Genomic DNA, 15,694 nt, shown 5'->3' on the forward strand with positions numbered 1-15,694 from the left:
CAAGCTTGACCTTAGAGGAGCCTATAATTTAATTTGAGTAAGATCTGGAGACGAATGGCTGACGGTGTTCCGCACCCGTTACGGGTTGTTTGAATACACCGTCATGTCATTCGGACTCTGTAATGCTCCCGCGACATTCCAGTATTTGATAAATGATATCTTTAAGGATATCCTGGATGTCTATCTTGTTATTTACTTGGATGACATATTAATCTATTCCAAGACCCTACCTGAACATATATCACATGTCAGACAAGTTCTTAGCAGATTGAGAAGCAACTCCTTATATGCCAAGGCTGAGAAGTGCATCTTCAACTCCAATAGCATAACTTTCCTTGGTTATTGCATCAGTGCTTCGGGCATTAGCATGGAGGATAACAAGATAGATGCTGTTAAGAATTGGCCTACCCCTGAATGTAAAAAAGACATTCAAAGATTCATGGGGTTTGCCAATTTCTACCGGAAATTCATAAAAAATTTTGCCTCCTTATCAAGACCATTAACAAACCTCACTAAAGCAAATGTTCCATTTCGTTGGACCCCAGATAGTCAAAAGACTTTTGAATTGTTTAAAGCACAGTTTACCTCTGCACCTATTCTTAGTATACCAGATCCTGAACTACAATATATATTAGAGGTCGATGCCTCGGATTATGCTGTGGGCGCCATTCTATCACAGAGACTCTCTCTCAAGAAACCGTTACATCCAGTTGCCTTCTACTCTCGTATCATGACTCCATCTGAAATACATTACCCCATTGGGGATAAAGAGCTGTTGGCAATCAAGGTCTCCATTGAACATTGGCGACACTTGTTGGAAGGTACCATTCTGCCTATCATTATTTTCACGGATCACCGAAACCTTCAATTCCTCCAATCCACCAAGACTCTCACCGCACGACAAGTAAGGTGGAATTTATATTTTTCCAGGTTCAATTTTCTTATCACATACAGACCCTCCTCACGGAATGGCAAGGCTGATGCCTTATCAAGACAATACAAGAAACCACCAAACCTACTTAGTAAGGATACTGTCATTCCAACAGAAAAGTTCATTGCCTTTTCATTTGATTCCACATCATTCCTTAAGGAAGAACAAGAGAAAGATGTTACTAAACCACTAACTGTTATGCAACGGGGCTCAGATGGTTTACATTATCATCAAGACAAGTTATATATTCCCCCATCCACCAGGCAGATGGTTTTACACGCTATACATGATGCACCTCTAGCAGGGCATACGGGCCTTCGTAAAACACAAGATTTAGCTAATAGATATTTCTGGTGGCCAACAATGCATATGGATATCTCAGATTATATCTCTTCCTGTGGAGTTTGTACCTTATCTAAAAGAAGCAAACGGCCTCACTATGGATTACTTATGCCTGTAGCAACACCAAGTAGACCTTGGGAAGAAATCGCCTTGGATTATATAGTGGATTTACCACGCTCAGGAACTGATACCACAATCCTTGTTGTGGTAGACTTGTTCAGTAAGATGTGTCATTTTATACCATATCGGAAGTTACCCACTGCTGCAGAAACTTTACAATTACTGCTCACTCATGTTTTTAAACATCATGGATTACCTAAGACTATTCTAACAGATCGGGGAACCCAATTCACGAGTAAGTTTTGGCTGGAATTCTGCAAGGCTTTTCAAATAGAGAAAAGATTGTCTACAGCTTACCACCCTCAGACAAATGGGCAGACCGAGAGATGCAACCAATGGTTGGAGCAGTTTCTCAGAGGATTCTGTTGTGATCAGCAACATCAATGGTCATCTTTTCTTCCTTACGCAGAGTTTACTTATAACAACACAGTACACTCTACTACCAAGCTCACTCCGTTTTTTGTTAATTATGGATTCCATCCCACTTTCCATCTTCTACCTGACATCTACTCTTCATCTCCATCTGTCACACAGACTACTAATGACATTGCAACTAATTTCTCATCTGTCCGCTCTGCTATTGATGATGCTAAGCGAATACACAAGCTACATTATGACAAGAGGAGAACTCCTGCACCAAAGTATTCCGTTGGGGATCTAGTTTGGCTCTCCACGAAACATCTCAAGTTAACCACTCCTTCTAAGAAATTGTCGGTCCTCTACGTTGGGCCGTATCCAATAGATCGTATCATAAATGAGAACGCTATGAGATTAAGGTTACCACCTACAATATGTGTACACCCTACCTTCCATGTTTCCTTACTGAAACCGTATCGAGCCCTTAGATCACCTCCTGACCAAGTACCACTTACTCCAGTAACTGTGGACCCTGATACAGAATACGAGGTCCAAGACATATTGGACTCCAGACAGATGAGAGGTAATCTTCAATACCTTGTCAGGTGGAAGGGGTATTCTCCTGACGAAGATTCCTGGGAACCCGCAGCTAACATTTCTGCTCCCCGGTTGATTTCTAGGTTCCATCAGCGGAATCCTGATCGCCCGCATCCATGAGCCGCGGAGCTGCTCCTTGAGGGGGGTGTCATGTCATGTCCCTTTAAATATGGGAGTGTCTATCCTGCTTCAGCCCTATATAACTCCTTACCACACTCTCCTAGTTGCTTAGTATTGGAGTCTTATGCTATAGGACTGCTACAGCCAAGCCAATCTTCTCTGCAAACTGTGTCTGCCTCTGCCTTTTTTGCCTGTCAGTTCCGGATTTCACAGAGCGGTGACGTCACACGCCATCCTGCTTCACACAGCAGCAACACACAGTTCAGCTGCACTGTCTCCCAGACTGCCAGAACTTGTAAGCTCCTAATTCCTGCGGACCCTCTAATAATTTCTCAAGTAAGACCTGCTCTTAACATTCACTCTCCTGTGACTCAAATCATATATGAGCATACCAGACTCTTGTTTATCATATATATTTGCAATTGCTAAATCTATCTGAGCCAACTTTAACTAGCTATCTTAAAATACTCACTAAAGTTAGTTACTTATTATTTAGCTTTTTGCCTGATCTCTTTTTATTGCCTGTACTACTGAAATTCCAAACTAGTTTGTAATTATATTTTTCTATGTATCCATACTGGGGTTTCTATGTGTTACACTGCTGCAATTGTTTAGTGTTTACTCACAGGTGGCAGCTGTAGTGTAATCACCATTAACCCCTGCTAATAACTGAACTATGATGTCTGGGACTATCTTTTACTCTGATAGTAATTAATGATAAATCCCAGTATTCTTTGAACAACACACATACTATTTTAAGTTTATTCCTTTTAACTCAGCAGTTGAGGTTCTTGAAAATAAATTCCTTGCCTTACAGGATACGGCAAGACTTAAATCCTGACAAATACACACGGGTCTTGCTTTCAATACAGTGGGTATTTTATTTACAGTGACATAAACAGTGTCTATATATGATGACTGTGCCCCAGAATCGATGATAGCCTCACAGGGAAGTTGGTGTTGATCCCACTGTAAAACAAGAGGTAAGGAACAGTAAGCTACATGTTTTATGTTAGTTGTTAGACATGTAGTTTCTCTAATGCACTTACGTCTTTTTTGCCTTAGGAGGATAGGGCAATCCTTCACAGAGTGTGCATTGGACGCACAGTACATGCATAAGTTGTTGATGCGTCTGCGGTTCCTTTCTTCAGGCTGTAATGGTCCTTTTGTAAGCCCCAGGTCCATGGGTTCAGAAGTTTGGTTAACATTAGCTTTATAATGGGAGGTAGAAGGTCTACTAGTGGTATCCAACCCTTGTCTTTCTGTTTTGCGTTCCCGCAACCTTCTGTCTATCTGGATACTTAGCGTAATGAGACCTTCCAAGGTCTTAGGAAGCTCTGTACGAGCTAATTCGTCTTTTATTGCATCATTTAGTCCTAGGCGACACTGGTTCCTTAGAGCAATCTCACTCCACTCAGTATCCTTGCTGTATTGCTTGAATTCGGTTAGATATTCTTCGACATACTTCTTTCCTTGTTTGAGGGACCTCATTTTTGTTTCGGCTGTGAGTTGAGTGTTGATGTCTTGGTAAAGGGTTGCCATCTCCTTAAAGAAGTCATCAAGAGAAGTGAGTATGGGATGGTCTTGTTCGAAGAAGGAATCTGCCCACTTGCGCGGTTCCCCTCTGAGGAAGGAGATAACTGTCAGAACCTTAACTCGTTCGGTTGCATATGTTTTAGGTTTTAAGCTGAAAAGCAAGTTGCATGAATTCTTAAACTGGGAGAACAGAGCCCTGTCACCATGGAATTTTTCGGGCATTGAAACTTGAGGTTCTGGAGTGGTCTCAGTAGAGGGGGGCTTGCTGATGGATTCTTTTATTATATTACTGAGAGTAACATTCTGTATCTGTAGTTCCCTGAGACCGTGACTCAATTGATCAACTCTCTGTGAGAGTGCGTGGACAAACTGGGGTAATTCCGCTGGATCCATGTTATGGCTTCAGTATTATGTAATAATCTTGTATCCTTGTGGATCTCAACTGCGGAATATGTTAGATTGTATGCCTTAACTGGAAGATACAATGGAAGTTTAGCAATGTATCTAAGGTCTTGGCAATTAGTTACTATAGAGTTCGTGTAACCTGATTAGTATCTCTGATTCAGGTTATGCTGTATAATGCTTAAGATCTGAGAATGCTGTAAGCCAGAGCGTGATAGAGAATGTAAGATTTGACACTTGTTTTACATCATCCTTTTAACCCTAATAATACACCAGTTCTTAAATTTAGTGTTGCTTGTGGTATAGAGTTAATACAAGTGGCGACAGAGTAGGCAAGACCTCTATGTGTTCCCAGTCTGACCTGCTGTAACGGAGATTGGAGGAGTGAGAGATTCACACTGCACGCTCTGTCTGTGGCTGTGAGTTGAAGCGCTGTGAGAACTGACAGGCTGCAGCGTAGGAAATCAGTGAGCTTTGGAGCGGCTGTGTCGAGCTATGAGCACGCTCAGAGTCAGGAAGCAAGGCTGCGGCTGGGAGCGGAATCCTGTAGATGAATCTTACCGAAGTAAGTTTGTTGTGCAGTAGTGAGAAGCGGTCCGTTTGGTATTAGAAAGCTTGGCAGCGTGAATGGCCGCGAGCTTACAATGTTGTTGCGGTCAGCTGAAATGACTCAGGAGGAGCCGAGGTTGGCTGATAGAAAAGTCCTGTAATTTCTTTTAAACCAAAGAGGAGGTTAAGGTTTACCACACGCGAAGGGTGGCAAGGCAGTCAGATTTTCAAATTAAATCCTTAAGTAGGTAAATCCTTAGAGTAAGGAGAACCTTGCGGCTGCACTGTATGGCTGATAGTGCCAAACTAACAACAATACTGAAGCAAGGTAGAGGGCGTGTCCAGGGTTTAAATAACCTCACAAGGTGAGTGTGAAGGTAAATTAAAGGGACAGGAAGAAATAGAACCAAATCCGTGACACCGGCTTGGAAGATGACATCGCCCGGATAGAAGACTTCTTCAGCGATTCTTGGAAGATGACATCGCCCGGATTGAAGACTTTTTCAGCGCCTCTTGGAGGATGATCTTCAGGGGATTAGTGTTAGGTTATTTTAAGGGGGGTTTGGGTTAGATTAGGGGTATGTGGGTGGTGGGTTTTAATGTTGGGGGGGTTGTATTTTTATTTTACAGGCAAAAGAGCTGAATTCTTTGGGGCATTCCCCCACAAAAGGCCCTTTTAAGGGTTGGTAAGGTAAAAGAGCTTTGAACTTTTTTAATGTAGAATAGGGTAGGGCATTTTTTTATTTTGGGGGGGTTTGTTATTTTATTAGGGGGCTTAGATTAGGTGTAAGTAGCTTAAAATTGTTGTAATATTTTTTTTAAATGTTTGTAACTTATTTTTTTTTTGTAACTTAGCTTTTTTATTTTTTGTACTTTAGTTAGTTTATGTAATTGTATTTAATTGTAGTTATTTGTAGTTAATTTATTTAATTAATTTAATGATAGTGTAGTGTTAGGTTTAATTGTAACTTAGGTTAGGATTTATTTTACAGGGAATTTTGTATTTCTTTTAGCTAGGTAGTTATTAAATAGTTAATAACTATTTAATAACTATTCTAACTAGCTAAAATAAATACCAAGTTATCTGTAAAATAAATATAAATCCTAAGATAGCTACAATGTAATTATTAATTATATTGTAGCTATATTAGGGTTTATTTTACAGGTAAGTATTTATTTTAAATAGGAATAATTTATTAAAGTATAGTGTAGTGTTAGGTGTAATTGTAACTTAGGTTAGTTTTTAGTTTACAGGTAAATTTCTCTTTATTTTAGCTAGGTAAGCTATTAAATAGTTAATAACTATTTAATAGCTATTGTACCTAGTTAAAATAAATACAAAGTTGCCTGTAAAATAAATATAAATCCTAAGATAGCTACAATATAATTATTATTTATATTGTAGCTATATTAGGGTTTATTTTAAAGGTAAGTATTTAGTTTTAAATAGGATTCATTTAGTTCATAATAGAAATATTATTTAGATTTATTTAATTAATATTTAAGTTAGGGGGGTGTTAGGGTTAGTGTTAGACTTAGGTTTAGGGGTTAATAATTTTATTACAGTGGCGGCGGTGTAGTGGGGGGCAGGATAGGGGTTAATAAATTTATTATAGGTGGCGACGGTGTAGGGGGGGCAGGATAGGGGTTAATAAATTTATTATAGGTGGCGACGGTGTAGGGGGGCAGGATAGGGGTTAATAAATTTATTATAGGTGGCGACGGTGTAGGGGGGCAGGATAGGGGTTAATAAATTTAATATAGGTTGCGGGGGTCCTCCGGGAGCGGCGGTTTAGGGGTTAAACTATTTATTTAGTTGCGGCGAGGTGCGGGATCTGCAGGATACGGGTTAATAAATTTATTATAGAGGGCGGCGGTATAGGGGGGGCAGGATAGGGGTTACTAGGTATAATGTAGGTGGCGGTGGGCTCCAGGAGCGGCGATTTAGGGGTTAATATGTATAGAGTAGCTTGCGGTGGGCTCCGGGAGCGGCGGTTTAGGGGTTAACATATTTATTATAGCTTGCGGTGGGCTCCGGGAGCGGTGGTTTAGGGGGTAATAACTTTATTTAGTTGCGGCGGTCTAGGGGGACAGATTAGGGGTGTTTAGACTCGGGGTACATGTTAGGGTGTTAGGTGCAGACATCTCCCATAGGAATGAATGGGATGTCTGGCAGCAGCGAACTTGTACTTTCGCTATGGTCAGACTCCCATTGATTCCTATGGGATCCGCCGCCTCCAGGGTGGCGGTTTAAAAACCAGGTACGCTGGGCCGTAAAAGTGCCGAGCATACCTGCTAGTTTTTGATAACTAGCAAAAGTAGTCAGATTGTGCCGCACTTGTGTGTGGAACATCTGTAGTGACGTAAGAATCGATCTGTGTCGGACTGAGTCCGGCGGATCGAAGTTTACGTCACAAAATTCTACTTTTGCCGGTCTGTAGCCTTTGATAACTAAGGCGAATCAGCCTCGCCACAAATACGCTGCGGAATTCCATCGTATTTGAGGTTGACGGCTTGATAACTACCCCCCATTGGGTTCATATGGAAAAAAAGGATAAGAAATAGAAAGAGACAAACATTTAGTTCAGTGCTTTCCAAACTGTGTGTCGTGACACATTAGTGTGTCGGCGGCAGTGTGTAGGTGTGTCCCTGCTTCAGCACAAATTTTTTTTTAATTTAAAATTCTTTTTAAATTAAATTTTCTTTTGGTTTCTGACTTTCTGCCTGCCTGCTACGCATATCACGTGGTTGACTCGTGATTAATACCTAGTGGGTCACAGATCATCTTAACCTATTGGCGTAGCTTAGCGGGAACTGAAACTATTCCCATTGGCAGCACATTGGCTCCTGACTGCACGTGTAATCTCCTCAATCGCACGTGTAGTCAGTGAGTGGGACAGCAGTGTGTTTGCTGCGCAAGCAGTAGTCAATCGGAATCACCGAGCTTTGAGGGCAGCAGCTTTAACGCTGAGCTGAAGTCAGAAGTCAGTGTTTTTATTTTTTTGCAGCTAGCTCCCAGTAGTGCATTGCTGCTCCTGATCTTGATATATGGATAGGTAGTGGAAGCTTAAAAATGCTTGATGATGAAATGCGAGTGTCTTTATCTAATATTTCACCAGATATTCCGAAACTGTATTCATCCCATCAACCTCATACAGCCCATTAAAATAGTAAGTAGCTATTGGTGGTATTAAACTTCTTTAATTCTTGCACATACATACTGTTACTTGTAAATACATTTAGTTATTATATAATTTATGTATGTGTCCGTATCTCTTAAAACAAGTTAGTTTAATCTCCTGTTTGCAAGTACAACTGAATTACTGTGTCGCGAAATGATGTAGGGCTAAAAAGTGTGTCACCAACATGAAAAGTTTGGAAAGCTCTGATTTAGTTAAACGTGGCAGAAAAAAGTGACACCATTTTAGAGTTATAGGGGTCCAATTATCAAGCTCCGTCATGCCCCTTGTTTCTGGAAAGCCTTCAGGCTCGCCGGAAACGGAAGTTATGAAGCAGCGGTCTAAAGACCGATATTCCATGACTTGTCCGCCTGCTCTGAGGCGGCGGACAGAAATCAACCCGATCAAATATGATCGGGTTAATTGACACCCCCTGCTAGTGGCCGATTGGCTGTGAATTTGCAGGGGGGCGGTATTGCACCAGCAGTTCACAAGAACAGCTAGTGCAATGATAAATGCAGACAGCGTATGCTGTCGCCATTTATCGATGTGCGGCGGACATGATACGCAACATCGTATCATGTCCGTCCGCACTATAATAAATGTACCCCAATGTCTATTATTCTGCTGAAAGTCAACCGACAGAGGAGAGTAGCTAATTTGGCTGAGAGTTGTTTTAGGGATAAAGAAAGTCTATGAGCTTAGTCTTGTTTGCCGACAGGAAAATTATTAATGGGATCATGTCCTGAAGAAATAGCAGAACGGGCTAGATTTATGGAACGGAAAGCAAGACAGTAGTCGAAAATGGATAGTTTTATGGAAAGATAAATAGTTAAGGATTTGGTTTAAGGGTGCTGAAAAGGGAAAATTTTCTTGTGAGCACCAGCGAGACCACTTGTTCCAGGCAGTGAGATATCACTTTTTAGATTGGGTTGGCCAAATGGGAGTTATGAGGAGAAGCAGTAAGCTCTAAGTTAGACTTTCACTGCGTGCCGTGTGTTATGTATGTTCACCTCGCCGGTCTCACAGTTGGCGTCAGACGTCATGCAACACTGGAGCGTCCCCCGGTAAGTGTACTGGTTCCAAGCATAGTCTGATCTGCCACCTGGGTAGCTGGATACTCAATTCCCTACGCTTTTCGTTTGGAACACGGCTGAACTTTCTCAACGGTCTTTCAGTATGTAGAATTTAAAACGGATAAAAGTGTTCCCTTTCGTTCACCAATATATACTTGGTACAACAGCGCCCTCCGGTGGTTACTTTCCTTAAAAAAAAATAAAGATAAAAATGAACCATATATTTTGATTTGACAATCTACCAGAGAGGTAACAGTTCACATATTAATGTACAATGTAACAATTCAGGCAAAAAAATAACTATACATCCTAATTTCATGTGAAAGATAAAGTATGAACAGGACATTGCAACAGATGTTCTCATTTGCATTTGATACACATTATTATCATTGCATATTTATGTACCAATCTTTAAAACGTATATATATATATATATATATATATATATATATATATATATATATATATATATATATATATATATATGTATAAATAGAAAAAAATCACAAGTGTGCGGCATATACAACATAAACAATGCAAGGGAAAACCCTATTAAACATATTGGCCTCTAGTTATCAAGCCGTCAACCTCAAATACGCTGGAATTCCGCAGCGTATTTGTGGCGAGGCTGATTCGCCTAAGTTATCAAGCCCTACACACCGGCAAAAGTAGAATATAGTGACGTAAGCTTTGATCCGCCAGACTCAGTCAGTCCGACACAGATCGATTCTTACGTCACTCCACAAATTCCGAACGCAAGTTCGGCACAATCTGACTACTTTCGCTAGTTATCAAATGACTAGCAGGTACGCTCGGCACTTTTCCGGCCCAGCGTACCTGGTTTTCAATCCGCCTCCCTGGAGGCGGCGGATCCCATCGGAATCAATTGGAGTCTGACCATAGCGAAAGTTCATGTTCGCTACTGCCCGATATCCCATTGATTCCTATGGGAGATGTCTGCACCTAACACCCTAACATGTACCCCGAGTCTAAACACCCCTAATCTACCCCCCTACACCGCCGCCACCTATATTAAACATGTTAACCCCTAAACCGCCGCTCCTGGAGCCCACGCCACTCTAATAAACTTATTAACCCCTAAACCGCTGCTCCCGGAGCCCACCGCCACTCTAATAAACTTATTAACCCCTAAACCGCCGCTCCCGGACCCCGATGCCACCTACATAATACCTATTAACCTCTATCCTGCCCCCCCTATATTGCCGCCAGCTATAATAAATTTATTAACCCCTATCCTGCGGATCCCTACCCCGAAGCAACAAAATAAATTTTTAACCCCTAAACCGCCGCTCCCGTACCGCGCCGCCACCTATATTAAACTTATTAACCCCTAATCTGCCCCCCACTACACCGTTGCCACCTATAATAAATGTATTAACCCCTATCCTGCCCCCCCTATACTGCCGCCATCTATATTAAACTAATTAACCCCTATCCTGCCCCCCTATACCGCCGCAACCTATAATTAAATTATTAACCCCTAAACCTAAGTCTAATACTAACCCTAACACCCCCTAACTTAAATATTAATTAAATAAATCTAATTAAATATTACTCTTATTAAATTAATTATTCCTATTTAAAACTAAATACTTACCTATAAAATAAACCCTAAGATAGCTACAATATAACTAATAATTACATTGTAGCTATTTTAGGATTTATATTTATTTTACAGGTAACTTTGTATTTATTTTAACTAGGTACAATAGTTATTAAATAGTTATTAAAGGGACATTATACACTCATTTTTTCTTTGCATAAATGGTTTGTAGATGATCTATTTATATAGCCCATAAAGTTTTTTTTAAAAAATATGTATAGTTTTGCTTATTTTTAAGTAACATTGCTCTGATTTTCAGACTCCTAACCAAGCCCCAAAGTTTTATGTGAATACTGTCAGCTACCTTCTCCAGCTTGCTCCTGTTTGTGTAAAGCGTCTTTTCATATGCAAAAGAAGGGGGAGGGGGGAGTGTCTTATTTCCCACTTGCAGTGGGCTTTCCAGCCACCTTTTCAACAGAGCTAAACTAAGAGGTTCTAAGTAAGTTTTTAAACAGTTTTATACTGGATTTTTGTATCAGTATCTGTGCATCTTATTCTTTATAGTAGTGTCTAATACATGCAGTTATATGAAAATGAGTGTATACTGTCCCTTTAACTATTTAATAACTACCTAGCTAAAAGAAATACTAAATTACCTGTAAAATAAATAAATAAAGATAGAAGATGCCGCTTGGATGAAGATGTCTGCTGGTCCGGATGTCCTCTTCTCCCCGGATAGCATGAAGACTTCTGCCGGTCTGGATGTCCTTTTCTGCCCCATCTGATGAAGACTTCGGCCCGGCTGGGCGAAGACAACTCAAGGTAGGGAGATCTTCAGGGGGGTAGTGTTAGGTTTATTTAAGGGGGGTTTGGGTGGGTTAGAGTAGGGGGTATGTGGCTGGTGGGTTTTAATGTTGGGGGGGGTATTTTTTTTTACAGGCAAAAGAGCTGATTACTTTGGGGCATGCCCCGCAAAAAGCCCTTTTAAGGGCTGGTAAAAGAGCTGATTACTTTTTAATGTAGAAAAGGGTAGGGACTTTTATTATTTTTTTATTTTATTAGGGGGCTTAGATTAGGTGTAATTAGTTTAAAATTCTTTTAATATTTTTTTATTTTCTGTAATTTAGTGTTTTTTTTTTTTTTTTAATTTAGTTTAGTTTATTTAATTGTACAGGTAGCCCTCAGTTTACGCCGTGGTTAGGTTCCAGAAGGAATGGTTGTAAATCGAAACCGTTGTAAATTGAAACCCAGTTTATAATGTAAGTCAATGGGAAGTGAGGGAGATAGGTTCCAGGCCCCTCTCAAAATTGTCATAAGTAACACCTAATACATTATTTTTAAAGCTTTGAAATGAAGACTTTAAATGCTAAACAGTATTATAAACCTAATAAAATAATCACACAACACAGACTTCACTTGCATTTTTCTATCTATGCATTCCAATCTGGACTGATTTATAGACAGGAAGATCTTGTTCCTTTGAAATCTGCTCGATAGCTCAGGTCTGGTTAAACTGATTAATTTCAGCTTGCTTGGCTTTGCTGCAACACAAGCGGACAGCGCCACCTACTGGCTATTTTAATAAATGCACTGCTTCTCAATGCTTTTCAATAGCAGTCACATGACTGGAAAAAAAGGTTGTTATTCTGAAACGGTGTAAATTGAACCGTTGTAAAACGAGGGCCACCTGTATTTAATTGTAGGTATTGGCTAGTAATTTATTTAATTAATTTAATGATAGTGTAGTGTTAGGTTTAATTGTAACTTAGGTTAGGATTTATTTTACAGGTAATTTTGTATTTCTTTTAGCTAGGTAGTTATTAAATAGTTATTAACTATTTAATAGCTATTGTACCTTTTTAAAATAAATACAAATCCTAAAATAGCTACAATATAGCTATTAGTTATATTGTAGCTATCTTAGGCCTAGATTTGGAGTTTGGCGTTAGCCGTGAAAACCAGCGTTAGAGGCTCCTAACGCTGGTTTTAGGCTACCGCCGGTATTTGGAGTCAGTGATTAAAGGGTCTAACGCTCACTTTTCAGCCGCGACTTTTCCATACCGCAGATCCCCTTACGTCAATTGCGTATCCTATCTTTTCAATGGGATCTTCCTAACGCCGGTATTTAGAGTCGTTTCTGAAGTGAGCGTTAGAGCTCTAACGACAAAACTCCAGCCGCAGAAAAATAGCAGGAGTTAAGAGCTTTCTGGGCTAACGCCGGTTCATAAAGCTCTTAACTACTGTACCCTAAAGTACACTAACACCCATAAACTACCTATGTACCCCTAAACCGAGGTCCCCCCACATTGCCGCAACTCGATTACATTTTTTTAACCCCTAATCTGCCGACCGCCACCTACGTTATACTTATGTACCCCTAATCTGCTGCCCCTAACACCGCCGACCCCTGTATTATATTTATTAACCCCTAACCTGCCCCCCTCAACGTCGCCGCCAGCTACTTACAATAATTAACCCCTAATCTGCCGACCGCAAAGCGCCGCCACCTACGTTATCCTTATGTACCCCTAATCTGCTGCCCCTAACACCGCCGACCCCTATATTATATTTATTAACCCCTAATCTGCCCCCCTCAACGTCGCCGACACCTGCCTACACTTATTAACCCCTAATCTGCCGAGCGGACCTGAGCGCTACTATAATAAAGTTATTAACCCCTAATCCGCCTCACTAACCCTATCATAAATAGTATTAACCCCTAATTATTATCGGTTATTTGTAGAGCGCCAACAGATTCCGCAGCCAATAGAACAGCCAATAGAATGCGAGCTCAATCTGATTGGCTGATTGGATCGGCCAATCGGATTGAACTTGATTCTGATTGGCTGATTCCATCAGCCAATCAGAATATTCCTACCTTAATTCCGATTGGCTGATAGAATACTATCAGCCAATCGGAATTCGGGGGACGCCATCTTGGATGACGTCCCTTAAAGGAACCATCATTCGTCGGGAGACGCCGGAAGAAGAGGATGGATCCGCGTCGGCTGCTTCAACATGGACCCGCTCCGCACCAGATGGAAGAAGATCGAAGATGCCGCTTGGATGAAGATGTTTGCCGGTCCGGATGTCCTCTTCTTGCCGGATAGGAGGAAGACTTTGGACCCTCTTCTGGACTTCTTCAGTGGATGTCTAGCCCCCGCTTGGGTTGGATGAAGATATCGGAGCCAGGACCGATCGGTGATACCCGGTGAGGTGAAGACAAGGTAGGAAGATCTTCAGGGGCTTAGTGTTAGGTTTATTTAAGGGGGGTTTGGGTTAGATTAGGGGTATGTGGGTGGTGGGTTGTAATGTTGGGGGGGGGGTATTGTATGTTTTTTTTTACAGGCAAAAGAGCTGATTTTCTTGGGGCATGCCCCGCAAAGGGCCCTGTTCAGGGCTGGTAAGGTAAAAGAGCTTTTAAATTTATTAATTTAGAATAGGGTAGGGCATTTTTTTATTTTGGGGGTCTGTTATTTTATTAGGGGGCTTAGAGTAGGTGTAATTAGTTTAAAATTGTTGTAATATTCTTCTTATGTTTGTAAAAAAAAAATTATTTTTTGTAACTTAGTTCTTTTTTATTTTTTGTACTTTAGTTAGTTTATGTAATTGTAGTTATTTGTAGAAATTGTATTTAATTTATTTATTGATAGTGTAGTGTTAGGTTTTATTGTAGGTAATTGTAGGTATTTTATTTAATTAATTTATTGATAGGGTAGTGTTAGGTTTAATTATAACTTAGGTTAGGACTTATTTTACAGGTAATTTTGTTATTATTTTAACTAGGTAACTATTACATAGTTCTTAACTATTTAATAGCTATTGTACCTAGTTAAAATAATTACCAAGTTGCCTGTAAAATAAATATTAATCCTAAAATAGCTACAATGTAATTATTATTTATATTGTAGCTATATTAGGATTTATTTTACAGGTAAGTATTTAGCTTTAAATAGGAATAATTTATTTAATAAGAGTTAATTAATTTCGTTAGATTAAAATTATATTTAACTTAGGGGGGTGTTAGTGTTAGGGTTAGACTTAGCTTTAGGGGTTAATACATTTATTAGAATAGCGGTGAGCTCCGGTCGTCAGATTAGGGGTTAATAATTGAAGTTAGGTGTCGGCGATGTTAGGGAGGGCAGATTAGGGGTTAATACTATTTATGATAGGGTTAGTGAGGCGGATTAGGGGTTAATAACTTTATTATAGTAGCGCTCAGGTCCGCTCGGCAGATTAGGGGTTAATAAGTGTAGGCAGGTGTTGGCGACGTTGAGGGGGGCAGATTAGGGGTTAATAAATATAATATAGGGGTCGGCGGTGTTAGGGGCAGCAGATTAGGGGTACATAAGGATAACGTAGGTGGCGGCGCTTTGCGGTCGGCAGATTAGGGGTTAATTATTGTAAGTAGCTGGCGGCGACGTTGTGGGGGGCAGGTTAGGGGTTAATAAATATAATATAGGGGTCGGCGGTGTTAGGGGCAGCAGATTAGGGGTACATAGGGATAATGTAATTTGCGGCGGTTTACGGAGCGGCAGATTAGGGGTTAATAAAAATATGCAGGGGTCAGCAATAGCGGGGGTGGCAGATTAGGGGTTAATAAGTGTAAGGTTAGGGGTGTTTAGACTCGGGGTACATGTTAGAGTGTTAGGTGCAGACGTAGGAAGTGTTTGCCCATAGGAAACAATGAGGCTGCGTTAGGAGCTGAACGCTGCTTTTTTGCAGGTGTTAGGTTTTTTTTCAGCTCAAACAGCCCCATTATTTCCTATGGGAGAATCGTGCACGAGCACGTTTTTGAGGCTGGCCGCGTCCGTAAGCAACTCTGGTATCGAGAGTTGCATTTGCGGTAAAAATGCTCTACGCTCCTTTTTTGGAGCCTAACGCAGCATTTTTTTGAACTCTCGATACCAGAGTTAATTTT

The sequence above is a fragment of the Bombina bombina genome, chromosome 1 (genome assembly GCF_027579735.1).
Source record: "Bombina bombina isolate aBomBom1 chromosome 1, aBomBom1.pri, whole genome shotgun sequence".
NCBI lineage: Eukaryota > Metazoa > Chordata > Amphibia > Anura > Bombinatoridae > Bombina > Bombina bombina.